This window comes from Triturus cristatus, chromosome 9 (assembly GCF_964204655.1).
Source record: "Triturus cristatus chromosome 9, aTriCri1.1, whole genome shotgun sequence".
Classification (NCBI taxonomy): domain Eukaryota; kingdom Metazoa; phylum Chordata; class Amphibia; order Caudata; family Salamandridae; genus Triturus; species Triturus cristatus.
The window spans coordinates 395,859,182-395,877,653 of NC_140592.1; positions in this window are offsets into that span (position 1 = coordinate 395,859,182).

Here is an 18,472-nt window from a genome sequence, read left to right on the forward strand (position 1 = left end):
GCGTATTTTCTGTTTCTATTTTAATTTTACTTAAATGCTTGCAGATAATTTTAAATGTATTTGTCTAATAAAACTTTACTTATTTACTTTCATTCAATGAATTCAGATAAAATCTACAATTGAGTCTGTGATTCTTAAATTAAACATGATCAATAAGTGTTAAAGGTTTTAATTGTGATTGAGCTGGACTTAATCACCATCAACTGATTCTATTAGTTGGTCCATCGACCGAATAGTGGAGTGCCTTGATGTTTAGAACCGAGAGTTTATAAGATTAAAATGTATATAATGTGTATTATGTACATTTGGTCATTTTAATAAGGTACCCCGTTCGTCGTGCAGCTCATCTACTTATCATTAATCCAGAAAACTGAGTAGATTTGTGTATTCGGTGTCATGGGCCTCACCGACGTAGGTTTATATGCATAAATAGGTGTAGGGGTTTTCTGGGTTGATGTCATAAGGAAAAGGGTTATAATAACCGCCCTGTATCAGATTTCTTGGTAGCAGAGTTATGGTTACTATAGGTCCGTTTGGGGATTATTGATTATTAATTTTCAATGTCTAACACTTTATATTGAGTTTGTATTACGTTATATGTAGTCAGAAATGTGAAGCTTCCGGGAAGTAGGAAGTGGGCAAGTGTGACAAGAGAAGTCACATGGAATTGTGCATTGTCTGATTTCAACTTGGTGATAACACAGGATTGTGTTATAATAGGGAATTTCATGTATGAATTGCGTTGGATGAAATAGCAACAGGTTTTCTTGTGAAACTTGGGCCTTAATTCTCAGGAGCAGTATATTCTCTACATGTGTTTAATCCCCAGAGAAACGGGTTTACCTCTTGCTTGAGAGAAGGGTAAGGTAGAGGAAAGTGCTACACTTATCTAACAAAACAGTATTCTTGAAAGTTTGAATAAACTATCTCTTTTGTCTAAAGAAACAGACAATGGAAATGTGTTTTACATTGTAATTAATTGAATTTGCCAAACCAAAGAGTTAAGAATTAGTGCCGATAATTTTTGTAAAAGAGGGGTCAGCAGAAGCAGGAGTAGAGCTGACGTCAACAAGGACCGTGCTGGGATTGGCCAGTCGTGGTAGAACCAAGAGCTTTCTGATTGGTGTGCTGGCGTAAAGACGCGCTGAAATAGGTCAATGTGAGAGTGACGTAGAGCTTTTTGATTGGTGAGTTAGAGTGAGTCGCTCTGGGATAGGACAGAATAGTCGAGCAGATTGAAGAAGAATAGCGTGAATTTGCTTCAACAAACAATAGTGAAAATATGGCTTATTATGATGAGTGGGATAGAGAGAAACCATCATGGTTTACGAAGCTAAAGAATGTTTTTAAGAAAGACAAAAAGGTTATAACGAGGGAAGGAGAAGTGCTTCCTCCACCGAAAACACCAGCATACTTGTATTTGGTTGGAAAATTGGGCAAAATATACCCAAAATGAGGGAGCATTGGCATTTCCAGAAACTGGTTCATTTAGCACAACTGTACTTCGAAATTTAAGAGGCAAAATGATGAGACTTGAACCGAGACCTAGACCGCCTCAGTTTGAAGCCCTAGGTGAATGGGAAGATGAGATGTATGAACGAGAGAGACACAGAGGTACAAAGGATTATGGTTTTATTCCTGGAAGAGTATGGGGTTTGAGTCATGAAGATGGGATGAGACAATGACGGTATGCTAATATGACGGATGGTATGTTTCCTGCTAGAACAGTTGAGGAGGTAACAAGGAAAAGGTGTACAGAGAAAAAGAAGTATGCAGTATCAGAGAGGTGTGGGTATGGAGTTAGCGATAGTGATGATGAGTTGCTGGAGGACATTTTGATTAAAAGACCCCCTCCATATCAACAGGCTTCTGCGGTGGTGACACAAAATGCACCGCCAATGGAAACTGTGAAAAATCCAAACCCTGAGCATTTTATTGAAATAGATAGTTCATTTAATAGACAAAAAATACCACGGACTGTGGAACCTGATAATCAAAATGCGACCGAACTAGCCAGAACAACAAGAGAATTAACTGAAAAGATAAGAGAATTGACAAAGAATGTAGAAGCTGTAACTGTGCCGGTAACTATAGGTCCAGTAATACCAGTGTTTGAGAATCAAAAGATAGATGAACATTCCTTAACCATTCCCTTGAATTCTAACATGCAAAAGGTACGAGAAAAGATAATGCTGGAAGTCAGGGAGGTAAAAGATTCGGTTAGATCAACTCCACCTATGAATTTGACAATAAATCAGAGTCCAATAAAAAAAAATCCTATTGGAACTCAGTCAGCAACTGAAAGCCCAGAGAGAAGTGTGGGTCTAACTGCGGAAGAATTAAATGAATGGGTAAGGAGTTTGCAGAAGAAAGACACAGAACAACAACCCTTGGATGTGGTTAGGTTAAAGATAGATATGGAAGGATTGATTCTAGGGACAATTGGTACAGATTGACTAAAATCCTATCAAGATGATGAATTAATGTTTATGTGTAAAAGTATTACTTGGAGAGCTAGGAAAATTGGAAGAAACAGCAAATGAATTGGGAGTAGATTTTGTAAAAATCAGAGGATTACAGAAACCGTACAGTGTAGATTTTATTGAAAAAGATATAGAACACCTGAACACTTCAGGACGGTTAACACAGATAAAAGAACTGATTGTGTTAGTGAGAAAATGGGGAGACATAGACAGGTGGAGAAGTAGGTGGATAAGGAGAAAAGAAGGAACGGCTGATAAGGCAACATTAGCTTTCCCCGTAAAAGAAAAAGAACCAACGGTAATAGAATGTCCGATGAGAGAAATTCCAGGAGGAGGTTATGTACACATCCCATGGTCCAGACAAGATATATTGTCATTCACAAATGATTTTCCTAGGTTGAGAGGAAAGCCTGTAGAATGGTATAGACAGGTGGAAAGGTTTGTAAAAGTTTCAAAAGTATTGTGGGAAGAGTTGGATGGATTATTTGAGATTGTTCTTCCAGCTGATTTATGGACAGAATGTAAAATCACAATTGACTGGCCAAAGGAAGAATATCCTAGAGATGCAAAAACAGGAGCCCCAGGTCCAGAAGTAATGAGAAAATATGAGCAGGCAATCACATTCCTGAAAAATAAGATTCCACCGAAAGAAACAGACTGGGTAAAGATTGATAGACCAACTCAGGAGAATAGGGAGTCTGTGCATGCTTATCATGAAAGGTTGCTTTTAGTCTTTAAACAGTATAGTGGATACAAGAATTTGAGTGAAAAGGACATGAGTCATTTTGTATACCGATTTGTGTATGGGTTGAGACCTGAGATAAGTGAAATGATTAAGCAGCATATGTTGTGTTGGCAGTCTAGTACAGTAGATGAGGTACTACGGTATGCAAAATATTGTAGTGATGATATTGAGGCCAAACAACGTAAGCTCAAAGAAAAAGCAATGTGGGCACAAGTAAAGGTTGCAGAACAGCAAGAAGCCCAGATAAGTAACCAAAATAGTGATGCAGGGCAGACCAAGTTCAGACCTAACATTGGTAAAGGGAAAGGTCAAATGAGCATAGAAGAAGCCAAAAAGAAATGGCCATGTCATAAATGCGGAAAATTAGGACACAGGGAAAACGAGTGTAAATTATCTCCAAAAGTTAATACAGAGAATCAATTATTAAATCCACAGGTGCAGAATGAGGTGAGTTACCAACAGCCGCGACAGCAGCAGGTAGTTACTCAACAGAGTCAGGTGCCGCAACCACCTCTCCCAAAGAGTGTAAATTCTCAAAGATACAGTGTAGAGGCAGGATTCTACGGTGGAGAGCAAGTAACAAAATTGCCACGCACAGCTGCTGTTTCACAATTTTGGCTACAGCCAGATGGAAGTGAATCGGATGAAAGCTTATGACGGTGCCTAGGAGAGGAAGAGGAGTGCGTGCTTGGTGCAACTCTAGAGGTAGAACAGTCAGGTCCATTTGTGGATGGAAAGGTGAATAGTGTAAATGTTACTTTCCTTGTGGACACTGGTGCAACCTGTTCTACTGTAAGATCAGTGGAGATATCAATTCTTCCTCTCTCAGGAGAATTCATCCACATTGTCGGTGTTTCTAACAGACAAATTAAAACCCCTCTTACAAAACCAGTAGAGGTTGAAATTGGTCCATTTAGAGATATGCACCGCTTTGTAGTGTGCGATTGCAGTCCTGTAAATCTATTAGGACGCGATATACTTTGTAAAATGAATTGCACCATCTACTGTACCCCAGATGGTATTGCTTTCAAGACACCAGATGATGATGTTCTCTATAAAGTGACTATGACAGAACTAGAACCAGAAAAGTGTGATACGTTTCCTGTGTTTGATGCAGAGAAAATCCTTACTGAACTGAAAGGAATAGTGAGGACCGATGTGTGGGATTTCACCGCTGAAGATATAGGTCTAATAAAAGGACTTGACCCTGTAAAGATTACTGTAAAAGAAGGAACACATTTCCCGAATACCCCAGAGTATACATTGATGTCAGAGATTATTGAAGGAATAACCCTTGTGATTGATACAATGATTGAACAGGGAATTTTAAGAGAGATAATGAGAAGTTCCTGTAATTCACCTATAATGGGATTGAAGAAGCCTAATGGGACATATAGGATAGTGAAAGATTTAAGAAAAGTGAACAAAATTGTTGTTCCTTGCTGCCCAATTGTGCCAAATCCTGCTGTAATATTGTACCAAATCCCTCATGATGCAGAATGGTACACAGTCATTGATTTGTGATATGCATTCTTTTCTATTCCATTACACCTTGACAGCCAGCCATTATTTGTGTTTCGGTTTGGCGAGCGTATTTTGGCATGGTGCCGAATTCCTCAAGGGTATACTGAAAGTCCTTCCATTTTCAATCAAATTTTGAAAAAATCTTTAGAGAGTTTGGAGATGCCTGAAAAATCTGTGATGGTCCAGTACATTGATGACCTACTGGTGGCATCAAGGACAAGGGAAGCATGTGTCACTGACACAATTGCATTATTGAATCATTTGGCAGAAGAATAGGAAGTACAGTATTTAGGTCATAAGATTGAAAAAGGAATGAGAAAAGTGACAACAGAAAGAATCAGGATTATTAAAGGAATGAGAGCCCCAATGACACAGAGAGAGGTGAGAATGCTCCTAGGAATGGTTGGTTATTGTCGACAGTGGATAAGTGGATTCTCATTGATTGCAAAACCTTTACAGCTATTAACAAAAAGTGATGTAAAAGATCCGATTGTGCTGAATGAGGAAGAGATGGAAGCTTTTGAGCAGCAACTGAGAACCAGTTTGTGCGAAGCCCCAGCATTGGGAATGCCTGATTATGAGAAAGAATTTGAATTGTACTGTAGTGAAAGAGACGGATGTGCACTTTCATTACTAGTACAAAGGCATGGAAGAATGAGACGACCAATTGCTTACTTTTCAGCTGTTTTGGACGCAGTAGCAAAAGCGTTGCCTGGATGTCTGAAAGCAGTAGCTGCTACATTTGTGAGCCTGGAACAGAGTGAAGGTATTGTAATGGGATATCCTTTATGGGTATACGTCCCACATTCAGTTGAGATTCTCCTGACCAGAACAAAAACACAGTACATGACACATAGTCGGCTGACTAGGTATGAAAAGGTGATTTTGGGTGCAGCTAATGTGATGATTGTAAGATGCGTAAGTGTGAATCCTTCCACCTTACTGCCTGATGCAGTAAATGCAGAGGTCAAAGATGATGTTGATCATAATTGTTTGAATGTGCTCGAATTCTGCACAAAGCCCCGTCCTGACATTAGAGATGAACCTCTAGAAGTGTCAAATTATGTGATGTTTGTGGATGGATCATGCCTGAGAACAAAAGAAGGAGTTTGAAGCACTGTGTATGCTGTATGCACAGTGGCAGCCATAATGGAAGCGTCTTGTTTGAGAGGAATACGTTCAGCCCAAGTTGCTGAGCTGATCGCTTCAATCCGAGCTTGCAAACTGGGAAGAAATTTCCGAATCACTGTGATCACAGATAGCCAGCATGCTTCGGAGTGGTCCATGATTTTGGACAGATCTGGTCCCAGAGGGGATTCCTGACTTCCTCAGGGTCTCCAATTAGGAATGGTGAGTTTGTAAAGATGTTGCTTGAGGCGATACAGCTGCCTAAAAAATTGCAGTGGTGAAATGTGCTGCACAAACAAATGGAAATGACTACATTACAGAGGGAAACAAGTTTGCTGATGAGATAGCTCAATATTGTGCCAAAAATATGACCTCAATAAATCGAAGGAGGAAAAAAGAACATGCTTCATGTCCATTGATGTTTACTAACGTAGTTGAAACGTGGAATGAGGTGAGACAACTACAAGAAGAAGCAAGTGATGAGGAAAAAGATACATGGATAAAAGCAGGCTGTAGACGAAGAGAGGAAGATGAAGTTTGGGTTTACAGAGATGAAAGACCAGTTATGCCTGATATCATGATCTCTAACATGGCATGGATGTACCATGGACAGGCACACATAGGTAGAGATGCCATGATTAGACTTTTCAAGCAGACTTGGCACAACCCCAAATTTAGGGCTATAGCTGAAAGCGTTTGCCAAAGATGTCTTATATGCTAACAGCTAAACCCTGGAAGGAAGACAGTAGTGAGTTTGGGAACAATAGGACGGGAAGGAGGTCCTTTTACCAGAATGCAATTATATTTTATTGAAATGCCCCCGAGTAACAGATTGAGGTATGTCTTGGTGGTTGTCTGTTTGTTCTCTCGTTGGGTGGAAGCCTATCCGACAAGAAGGAATGATGGAGTTACTGTAGCTAAGCTCCTACTGAGAGAATTCATTCCTAGATATGGTTTTCCAGTAACGATAGAAACAGATAGAGGAAGCCACTTCCAGAATGAAATTATCCAGCTGATATATGAAGCGCTGGATATTCAACAAAAGCTGCACTGTGCCTACAGACCAGAGGCTTTTGGGGTGGTTGAGCAAGTAAATGGCACCATCAAGGATAGGCTAGGAAAAATGTGTCAGGCCACAGGACTCAGATGGCCAGATGCCTTGCCCCTCGTGCTCATGAGCATAAGGAGCGTACCAGACAGAAAAACAGGTCTGAGTCCTCATGAAATAATAATGGGGCGAGTAATGAGACAAGCACATGTACCTGTCAACAAACTGCTGACTATAACTGATGGTCTCATTCTGGACTATTGAAAGGATTGGCTGATGTGGTGCATTCTGTGTTTCATCAGGTTGGGCCGGATGCGACCACTCTTGAGAGAAAACCAGTTTATGATTTGTGTCCAGGAGATTGGGTCCGTATAAAAGTCCACAGAAGAAGAAAGTGCTTGGTTCCTCATTGGGATAAGCCACGACAGGTGATTCTGGTGACTACCACAGCAGTAAAATTCGCAGGTGTGAAAAATTGGATTCATGCCAGCCATCCAATCAGAGTTCCAGATCCTGAAGATTGACCTATAAGTCGACATCTGGAAATATCAGACACCAGTTTGACATCTGAAACAGAACTATCTGAATCTAGTGAAAGACAAGTAGAAGAATTTGAAAGACAAATAATAGATACAGAAACAGGCGAGAAAAAAATAATTCACAGTGATAGTGAAGAACCAAGTACACATTTTGGGGAGTTGGGAGTAGAAGTAGTAATTCTGCATCCCCCACAAAGTCCAATACTTTCCTCAATGTGCTTAAGGTTCAGAATTGGATTAGTAAATATGCCCGCCCGAAAATCCAACACTTCGCCCAATGTAGTTACATTTTGGGTGGGGAATAGGTTTAAATTTGAATCACCCCAACCCAAATCCAATGCTTTCCCTAATGTGCTTTAGTTATAAGTGGGAATTCTAAATCTGAACCCCTAAACCCCCCCTTCCCAACCCCCACAATCTGCCAGTTTTTTGGGGGGACTGTGATGAAGTTTGGAGTGGAAGCTGTAAATTAGAAATGATAATGCTTTCTCAAATGTGGCTGCATTTTTATTTTGTAAACATAAAGTGATAGCCATAATATTAACAAACTAGTAAAATTTGCTTACATTGTTTTGTGCAGTTAAAAGTTATAGTGATATATAGCACAACTTGTTTGTTTTTCTATTATTAAAGTTTTTGAAAAGTATAATTTTTCACTTTTCATTGCTATATACATTTTCAAAACAAATCTCTTCATTATATACTATTTTTACTGTGCATTATGTTTCAATAATTGCAAGTTTCAGGGATTTTTTTTATTTCCATGAAAAAACATTTTCTACTTAGGATTAATTATGACACGTATGATATTTTTTTACTGTGTTTTGTTTCATACTAGGGGGCCTATTAGGATGGCGGGCGGATTTCAGTCCGCCAGCCACCCTAGCGGTGCTAGGACCGGCGCCAGTGGTGCGGCGGTCCCGCACCGGCAATTAGGATGCCACCGCCACCGTGGCGGTGGCATCCTCTATTCCCAGCATTGTGGCAGGCGGTGCTTACAGTACCACCCGCCATAATGCTGTGGCTGCACTGTGTGCGTTTGCATGCACAATGTGGCAGGCACCGCGTGGTGCCTGCCATGTTGTCCATGCAAATGCAGGAGGGTACCATAGGTACCCCCCATGTGCCCCCCACCTCACCAACATCCAGGGGGCCCGCAATGGGCCCCTAACTCTGGAATCTGCATGCCTTACCGTGGCGGCAACACTGCAATGAAAGGCTGCTTCCCGCTGGCATCCTAATATGGCTGGCGGTGTCTAGCAGACACCACCACCATATGCAACCCTTTTCCGCCCGGTCGACCGGGCGGAAAAGCGGGAGACGGTATTTCAGTCTGCCGCGGTCTCCCCCGCCATCATAATATGGCGGGGGGAAATGGGAGGCGGGCAGGGTATGATGTAGGGCGGATCGCCACCGCCATGCGGGTGGTGGTGGTCCGCCCTACATCATTATAGACCCCTAGGTTTGTAAGTGTTTTTGCATGAGCTTATATGTTTTTCCCTTACAGGTTTTTATTTTTTGATGTCAAAATCTATTTTTAACTTGGATACATTTCATTATATTTTCAAGGAAAAGGAGTTGGTTGTTTTTTCAGCAAAATTTTTATTTTTACTTTTTCCTTGGTTTTTCAATTTTACTGGAGTATTTATTTATCGATTCATGTCTATTTTTTCTGTTTTTTGATGGATTCCCTGGATTATTGCCTAAAAAATGTGTTCACCTATAAAGCAACTGGTGCTCATGTAAAGCACTCTGACACCTTCGGGTCTATATTGCGCTACATAAATCTCCACCCCCCCCCCCCTCAAAAAAAAAAATTGGAGTTGAATTGTATGTTCCATTTTTCGCTGCTTTATTTCTGCATTTTTGGGTAGGCTCTTTGTATTGATGTGTTTTTGAGTTTGCAGTTTCTTAATTGTAATTCCGCTGAGTATTATCTTATTCTACACATTTATATTACTGAATGGGCAATGTTAATTTTTTTGGTGCTATGTGTGTTTATTTATTGTTTATACAAATGATTTTTTAAAGGGTTTACTATATTTTGTATAGAAAATGGAAAACGTGTTTGTTTATTTAAAATAATACTGGTATTTTATATTTATCTATTTTTAAATATTTATTATAATAAATCTTATATTTCTGTCTTTTAAAATGCTTTTATTCACATTGGTATTTTAAATCAGCTTTAATAATATTTAGAAATTAAAAAAAATATATGAGGGTTTGTGTTTTAGGGAGATTAAATGGTAGTGCTGTTTAGTGTGTTTTTTTAAAGTAGGGTCTAGGTTTGGTAGGACTGGGTTGTTATTAAATAAATCTTACTTCGAATGCTTTACAGTCATGAATTTGTTTAGTTTACTTGAAGAGTTTTGGTTTGAGTTGGGTTAGAGATCATTTCATGCTTAGCTCCTTGCAGCTTTGTTCTTTTTAAGTATTTATAGGAATTGGTAGGGAATAAGGTAGCTTCTTTCAGGTGTTTCTCTGAAAGAATTGTTCTACCTTTCCACTGCTTATTTTGTCTTTGCTTTTTGGGACATTGTGCTGTCATAGACATCCCACCATGGAATGGGATACTTGGGTTGGCTTTCGTGGTGTGATAGGTGCAGCCAACCAAACCAGGTATCCTCAAAATAATCCATTAGTGGAGCAAGTTTTGTTTAATTTTGTTGGTGCATCAATGGAGTGCTTATATTTTGATATTGGCCATGTGTTGCATATATTTGACTGAATGCTGGTGGGTGCGACTTAGAAGTGCCATTCATCATCCATGTTTTACAATGTGTTAAGGTTAGTACATTTTTATTGATAGCATAAATGATAATTCTTTCATTGTTATTGAGGTTGCCATATAATAAAAATGTGTTTTTGATGTATGATTAGTAAATGTTGGGGTGTATGTATGTGAACATATTTTGTAGTTGCTACTTGTCTTTCCCTGACTGTTCTAGGTGTGCTGGCAATTAATATGTTTAGAGTTGGTATGCCAAGGAGTTGTGCCTGTTTCTTGTTCAGGAACGTTTGACATAATAGTTTCGAGTAGGGTTCCTCTTGGCTCTAGTGAGCTCATACTGGTCTCACCTAGGGTGTGTAAAATATGTCTGACTTCTATTTCGGTTACATACAATTTTTGGCCAGAGTATTGTCAGTGCACTCCTATCCAAATCACAACAGTATCAGACAAGGCTTTATAGTTCACATTAGGGTGCTTAGCAAAAAGGGAAAAAACAGTCACTGAAATGATCCCCGAATGGGGAAAGGAAACTCACAAATCTTCATCTGCAGTTGTAAACACTCCAAAATATCAACAGAGAGCCATCATGGTCCGTTACACCAATTCTTAATTTTTTCATATTTTTTTCTCACAGAGCACACTCTACCCATCCAACATATGTTTTGTCACCTGGAAAAAAAACAATCACTTCATCAGGGCTCTGTCAACAGATAAGAGAAGCGAACCCCTCAAGACAACGCACCTTCCTCTTGTCCAAAAATATTACTAATCAATGTGATCCTACTATGTGCATCAACAACAAAAGAGTGAACAGGGTAAGGAGCAAACTAGGAGTAACAGCGTGAGCAAAAACCCAAATAGTGTTTAAAAGAACCCTCACTCACCAACCTAGTTGGTGACATGCTTCATCATCGGGTTCCACCAGAGAGGCCGAATGCCTCTCTGGTGTGCTGCAACGCCTGAACTACAGCGGAGCTGGTTTTGATAGAAAGGGAAGTGAAAATTTAAAAGGTGAATGGTTTTAACCAATAACCAATTTAATCCTGGCAAACCAAAAACCGAATAAAAACAAGTGAGTTGGACAGGAGCCAGCCAATTAGGTGGGACAAGGCTCATCCAAATAGGGGAAGGTCAACATGTTTCAGCTTAATAAGCCCAGTCGGCTAAGCATTCGTCAGGACCATGGGGAACACCACGGCGGTATGCACACGCTAAGGTGCACCCTAACCAGTGGCGTATTTGAACGGTAAGACTCACTGTTTTACCGCAAAAGCCATCCTGTAATTCAGGGGCTAGTATCGCCTGTAAGGGAAAAAAACAGACATAACACACATAAAGACATATACAGACAGACACATTGTGTCACTTGAATTGCTTATACTTTACGTGATTCAGGTGAACACAAATGGTAGGCCCATGCTGTGAAGCGGGAGTGGGTGTCAAATAACGTTATGTGGTTATCAAGACTCCCACAATAGAGTGTGGTGCTCTGTGAGAGCTGGAGGACCTGTACTTATATCATTGTGTTTCGTTGTGGTCCTACGCACTACTTGTGCCTGTGAAGAAGATCAATAAAACAATGTATTAACTGGCCGGCCAGCGATGTGCTGTCGACGTAGGCTGTATTAGCCGTTGTGTATGCCTAAAAAATAGCAGACTCGTGCAAGTGAAGTACATGCTGAAACGAGCACACGTAGTGTTTGCCAGGCGCCGTTGCTCCAGTGCATGACTATCAATTGGGTATGTTAAAAACAACAACAACATGGAAAAAAGGGGCTGAACTCTTACTCAGTAAATCGGTATTTTTTGCGTCATGGGTCCGAGAGGGGGGTAGTGAGCTATAGTATCTGTGGGGGTAGATAAACAGGAGAACCTTGTTTGTCTAGGTACTCATAAGTGAACCTCACTGGGACCAGAGGGACGCGGTGGTGAAGAAAATCTACTTACTTCCATGCTCGCACACTCCCGTAAGACACCTGGATCAGTCCTGCTCGGCCCGGATCTTGGTGAGTGTGAAGCGAAAGCCGGAAGAAATACGAATGCAAACCCATCACGTGATGCCAAAAACGCGTGTCACGTGATCGCAACAGCGTCCGTCAACGTGTGACGTCATCAGCAGGGGCGTGTATTATCGGACGTGCTCCCAGATCTAAACCCATCGGGATTGGTCATTTGATGGAAGAATGGGAGGGGGGACATGCCGGTTTATTATTGGAGAAGGGGGCACTCTCACTGCGAAACCCTTGTCCCGGTTATTTATGTTTTGAAATGACCGGTAACTATTGACTGTTTGCAAATGACACGTAATGCCTAAAACCCTTCGAAAGATTTCACATTGTGGGAGGGTCTCCTAAGTGACAGCTGTTTTCATGGAGATAAAAGTCTGAGGCACATAGAGATTTATACCTATTTGCAACCAAACCATTGGTCAGGTGGATGAATGTTACAAAAGAGGGGGTGTAATGAAATCCTAGGCTATGCTGCAAGGAGGCCATCAGGGTGTTGTCCTGTAGGTGGGAATCAACCCATATTTCAATTCTTGAAGATGGAGTTCCACGGGATGTTATCATTAAGACCTGTGAGGTGAGTCGAAAGGCGATAGACCCATCTTTGCTCTTTTTCAAAGAGTAGCTGCTGAGTGTTTTGACCTGGTTTCAGTTTCTCAATGATTGACCAAGTCATGTCGTTTGTGGTGTGATTGGCCAAAAGAAAATGTTCTGTCAATTTCGTGCTTAGTTTCTGACAGCGAATGGTACTGCGATGTTCGCAGATGCGCTGTTTTATTTTCCTCCCTGTCATTCCGACGTATCTTAGTCCGCAGGGACAAGTAATGAGGTAGACAACGTCTGTGGAATTGCAGTTTGTGTGCGTTCTCTGCATCCATTGTTTCCCTGGTTCAAGTTCAAGATATTTTGAAGGGGAAGTCAGGTGGCAGACACTACATGAACCGCAAGGGTAGTGGCCAACAATAGGGGGAAGGCCCCACGGACTGGTGATAGACTGATTTTGATCTTTGTCTGGTATCTTAGGGCGAGTATGGACCAAGGCATCCTTCAGACTTCTCGCTCTTTTGTAGGAGAACAAGCGTTTTTCCCAGTTGTGCTTATTGCTCGTCAGGATATTCCAGTGTTTTTTAATGGACTTACTGACTGCGTTTGATGCTGCATTGAAAGTAGTCACACAAGTGAGAGGTATGGAATCCTGGTCATCTCTCACATGGTCTTCTAATAGAGCATCTCGATTCTGATTCCGGGCCCGCTTGTTGCTCCTGGAAAGGATCTTGTCAGGGTAACCTCGGGATTTCAATTTCAAAGTAAGTTCTTGTGCTTGTTTTTTGTATATAGACACTGCGCTACAGTTCCGACGTAGACGCAGATATTGCCCAAAGGGGAGGTTTTCCCTCAGAGGGCGAGGATGGTAACTGGAAAAGTGTAACAAATTGTTCTTTGCCGTAGGCTTATGATGAGTTCTGGTTTGGAGGGTGTCGCCTGTTCTAGTGATTACCACGTCAAGGAAAATCATCTCATCCTTATTGTGTGTATGGGTGAATCTGAGATGGGGATCACAAGTATTTATCCATCCAAAGAAATCTTGGAGGCGATCCTCAGAGCCCTGCCAAATGATCAGCACATCGTCAATGTACCTTTTCCAAAAGAAGAGGTTTGACAGAAAAGGGTTGTGTGGAGCCAAAATGAACTTACTTTCAAAATCGAACACGTACAGCCCGGCTACCGAAGGCGCAAATGTGCTGCCCATTGAAGTTCCTGTGATTTGCTGAAAAAGGTCACCCTTATATTCGAAGAAGTTCCTTTTTAGTGCGAGAGTAGCACAACTAACAATGAATTCTCGCGGGGTGGTGTAGTTCCAGTCACTGGACTCAAGGGTGCGTCTCACGACATTGATGGTGTCATCCTGGGGGATACAGGAGTACAAACTTTCAATATCCATTGTCACCAGGAAGGATGCCCCATCCGGGAGAACAATCCCTTGAAGTAGTGACAACAGACTTTTAGTGTCTTTGAGATAAGTGCTTGTTGATTGAATCAGTGGTTTCAGAAAAAAATCACAATAACGTGACAGGGGTTCCAGCAATGAACCGATACCGGACACAATGGGTCGGCCAGGAGGGGGTGTTTTGTTCTTATGTGTTTTGGGCAGGGTATAAAAGTAAGGGATCTTGCCCTCACTGGTAGTGAGGAAAGTCGCTTCCTGTTTGGTGATATCACCATTAGCTTCGGCGTCCTGGACCAAATCATGAATGATACCTTGGAGTTCCAAGGACGGATCCGTAGTCAGAGGTGTATAGCTAATGGGATCATCTAGGAGACGTCTGCATTCCCTGTCATAGGTAGTGGAATCCTGAATGACTACTCCCCCACCCTTGTCTGCTGATTTAATCACGATATCCGTGTTCGATTGCAGAGAGAGTAGTGCTTGGAATTCGCCCGCCGTCATGTTCTTGAAACGGTTGGGTTCAATGAAGGCTTCAACATCGTTAGAAACCGCCTGTTCGAATGCTGTGATTTCGGGCGGAATAGAGTGTGGGGGAGGTGTAAAATTGGATTTGACCTTAAATCCTGTATCACTCGACGGATATTCGGTGCTGTCCAAAGGTAATTTTTCAAAAAAACTCTTGAGCTTAAGTTTCCTGAAAAAGTTAGAGAGTTCGCATCTCAGTTTGAAGCGATCAAAATTGGCTGTGGGTATAAAACCCAGCCCCTTTTCCAGGACTGAAGTTTCGTCGGTCGTGAGTGTCATGGATGATAGATTTGTGATCAAACTCATTGGTTGCTGGGGCCTGCCCGTTGTGTCTTGCTCCTCGTGTTGTCCCCCACTGCTTCGTCTTGCTGCCAATGGACTTGGGTGGAGCCTCTTCTTCGGCCCCGGCCTCTCCTGCCCCTCTCTAAAAAAGGAGGGCGGTATTGGTTCTGTTGGAACTGTGGAGGTGGAAAGAAACCGGGGTTCCAACCCATCATCGGGTGGAACGGGGGTGGTTGAAATGGGGGTTGTTGGTATGGAAGCCAAGACTGATTATTGTATTGTCGTCTGTTTCTTCCTCTCCCCCGCTGCCGAGCCTTATAGCTGCCGCTGCTTGAATCACTTCCAGTGGAATCATCAGCTGAGCTGTCAGTGCCAAAGTCATTCTTGGTCGGTGGGGTATAGTCTGGGCTGGTATAAGGATATGCTCGCACATAGGACCATTTGGACAGATCTTTCTGGAATTTTTGGGCTTTTGAATGAGTAAGAGAATCTTTGTATTCATTCATTTCTTTATTGAGTTCTTCGAGCCGTTTCTTAAAGCCCACTAGTGTTGATTTGAAATGGGTTTCCGTTAGTTGGATTTCCACCATTATGGCCTCCGAGAGCCTCAGTGCTGTTTTAATAATCAGCACCAGCCAATCCCTGGTGCAGTGCCAGGCAATTTGGGCCCATTCTTTCCTAAACTGTGCATCATCTAGGAAAATGCGGGGGGCATTAGTGACAAGTAGACCCTTGGGTGCTATATTGTTCCTGAGATATTCCGTGAGAATTGTGCCGTGAAGAATAGTGCGTATCCGCCCTCGTTTCTGCTCACTTAATTTATCCCACTCAGTGGTTTGTGAGATGGTTTGAGCAATAGAAGGATCAGAAAAAAGTGAGGGATCTGCCAAAAGGGCATCTACTTCCTCGTTTGAGTAAGAGAGGCCCAGATTATCCATGATGCTGTGTTGAAGAGTCGCTAGATAAAAAGGCAAGACGAAGGGAAAAATACCCTCGCAGCTGTGCGCTGCCAAATATCACAATAACAACAAGAGGGTGAGGGAAAATCACTCTTGATCCCCCTGGTTAATGATACATCAACAACAAAAGAGTGAACAGGGTAAGGAGCAAACTAGGAGTAACAGCGTGAGCAAAAACCCAAATAGTGTTTAAAAGAACCCTCACTCACCAACCTAGTTGGTGACATGCTTCATCATCGGGTTCCACCAGAGAGGCCGAATGCCTCTCTGGTGTGCTGCAACGCCTGAACTACAGCGGAGCTGGTTTTGATAGAAAGGGAAGTGAAAATTTAAAAGGTGAATGGTTTTAACCAATAACCAATTTAATCCTGGCAAACCAAAAACCGAATAAAAACAAGTGAGTTGGACAGGAGCCAGCCAATTAGGTGGGACAAGGCTCATCCAAATAGGGGAAGGTCAACATGTTTCAGCTTAATAAGCTTAATAATACTTCAAGGGATTGTTCTCCCGGATGGGGCATCCTTCCTGGTGACAATGGATATTGAAAGTTTGTACACCTGTATCCCCCAGGATGACACCATCAATGTCGTGAGACGCACCCTTGAGTCCAGTGACTGGAACTACACCACCCCGCGAGAATTCATTGTTAGTTGTGCTACTCTCGCACTAAAAAGGAACTTCTTCGAATATAAGGGTGACCTTTTTCAGCAAATCACAGGAACTTCAATGGGCAGCACATTTGCGCCTTCGGTAGCCGGGCTGTACGTGTTCGATTTTGAAAGTAAGTTCATTTTGGCTCCACACAACCCTTTTCTGTCAAACCTCTTCTTTTGGAAAAGGTACATTGACGATGTGCTGATCATTTGGCAGGGCTCTGAGGATCGCCTCCAAGATTTCTTTGGATGGATAAATACTTGTGATCCCCATCTCAGATTCACCCATACACACAATAAGGATGAGATGATTTTCCTTGACGTGGTAATCACTAGAACAGGCGACACCCTCCAAACCAGAACTCATCATAAGCCTACGGCAAAGAACAATTTGTTACACTTTTCCAGTTACCATCCTCGCCCTCTGGGGGAAAACCTCCCCTTTGGGCAATATCTGCGTCTACGTCGGAACTGTAGCGAAGTGTCTATATACAAAAAACAAGCACAAGAACTTACTTTGAAATTGAAATCCCGAGGTTACCCTGACAAGATCCTTTCCAGGAGCAACAAGCAGGCCCGGAATCAGAATCGAGATGCTCTATTAGAAGACCATGTGAGAGATGACCAGGATTCCATACCTCTCACTTGTGTGACTACTTTCAATGCAGCATCAAACGCAGTCAGTAAGTCCATTAAAAAACACTGGAATATCCTGACGAGCAATAAGCACAACTGGGAAAAACCCTTGTTCTCCTACAAAAGAGCGAGAAGTCTGAAGGATGCCTTGGTCCATACTCGCCCTAAGATACCAGACAAAGATCAAAATCAGTCTATCACCAGTGCGTGGGGCCTTCCCCCTATTGTTGGCCACTACCCTTGCGGTTCATGTAGTGTCTGCCACCTGACTTCCCCTTCAAAATATCTTGAACTTGAACCAGGGAAACAATGGATGCAGAGAACGCACACAAACTGCAATTCCACAGACGTTGTCTACCTCATTACTTGTCCCTGCGGACTAAGATACATCGGAATGACAGGGAGGAAAATAAAACAGCGCATCTGCGAACATCGCAGTACCATTCGCTGTCGGAAACTAAGCACGAAATTGACAGAACATTTCTTTTGGCCAATCACACCACAAACGACATGACTTGGTCAATCATTGATAAACTGAAACCAGGTCAAAACACTCAGCAGCTACTCTTTGAAAAAGAGCAAAGATGGGTCTATCGCCTTTCGACTCACCTCACAGGTCTTAATGATAACATCCCGTGGAACTCCATCTTCAAGAATTGAAATATGGGTTGATTCCCACCTACAGGACAACACCCTGATGGCCTCCTTGCAGCATAGCCTAGGATTTCATTACACCCCCTCTTTTGTAACATTCATCCACCTGACCAATGGTTTGGTTGCAAATAGGTATAAATCTCTATGTGCCTCAGACTTTTATCTCCATGAAAACAGCTGTCACTTAGGAGACCCTCCCACAATGAAATCTTTCGAAGGGTTTTAGGCATTACGTGTCATTTGCAAACAGTCAATAGTTACCGGTCATTTCAAAACATAAATAACCGGGACAAGGGTTTCGCAGTGAGAGTGCCCCCTTCTCCAATAATAAACCGGCATGTCCCCCCTCCCATTCTTCCATCAAATGACCAATCCCGATGGGTTTAGATCTGGGAGCACGTCCGATAATACACGCCCCTGCTGATGACGTCACACGTTGACGGACGCTGTTGCGATCACGTGACACGCGTTTTTGGCATCACGTGATGGGTTTGCATTCGTATTTCTTCCGGCTTTCGCTTCACACTCACCAAGATCCGGGCCGAGCAGGACTGATCCAGGTGTCTTACGGGAGTGTGCGAGCATGGAAGTAAGTAGATTTTCTTCAC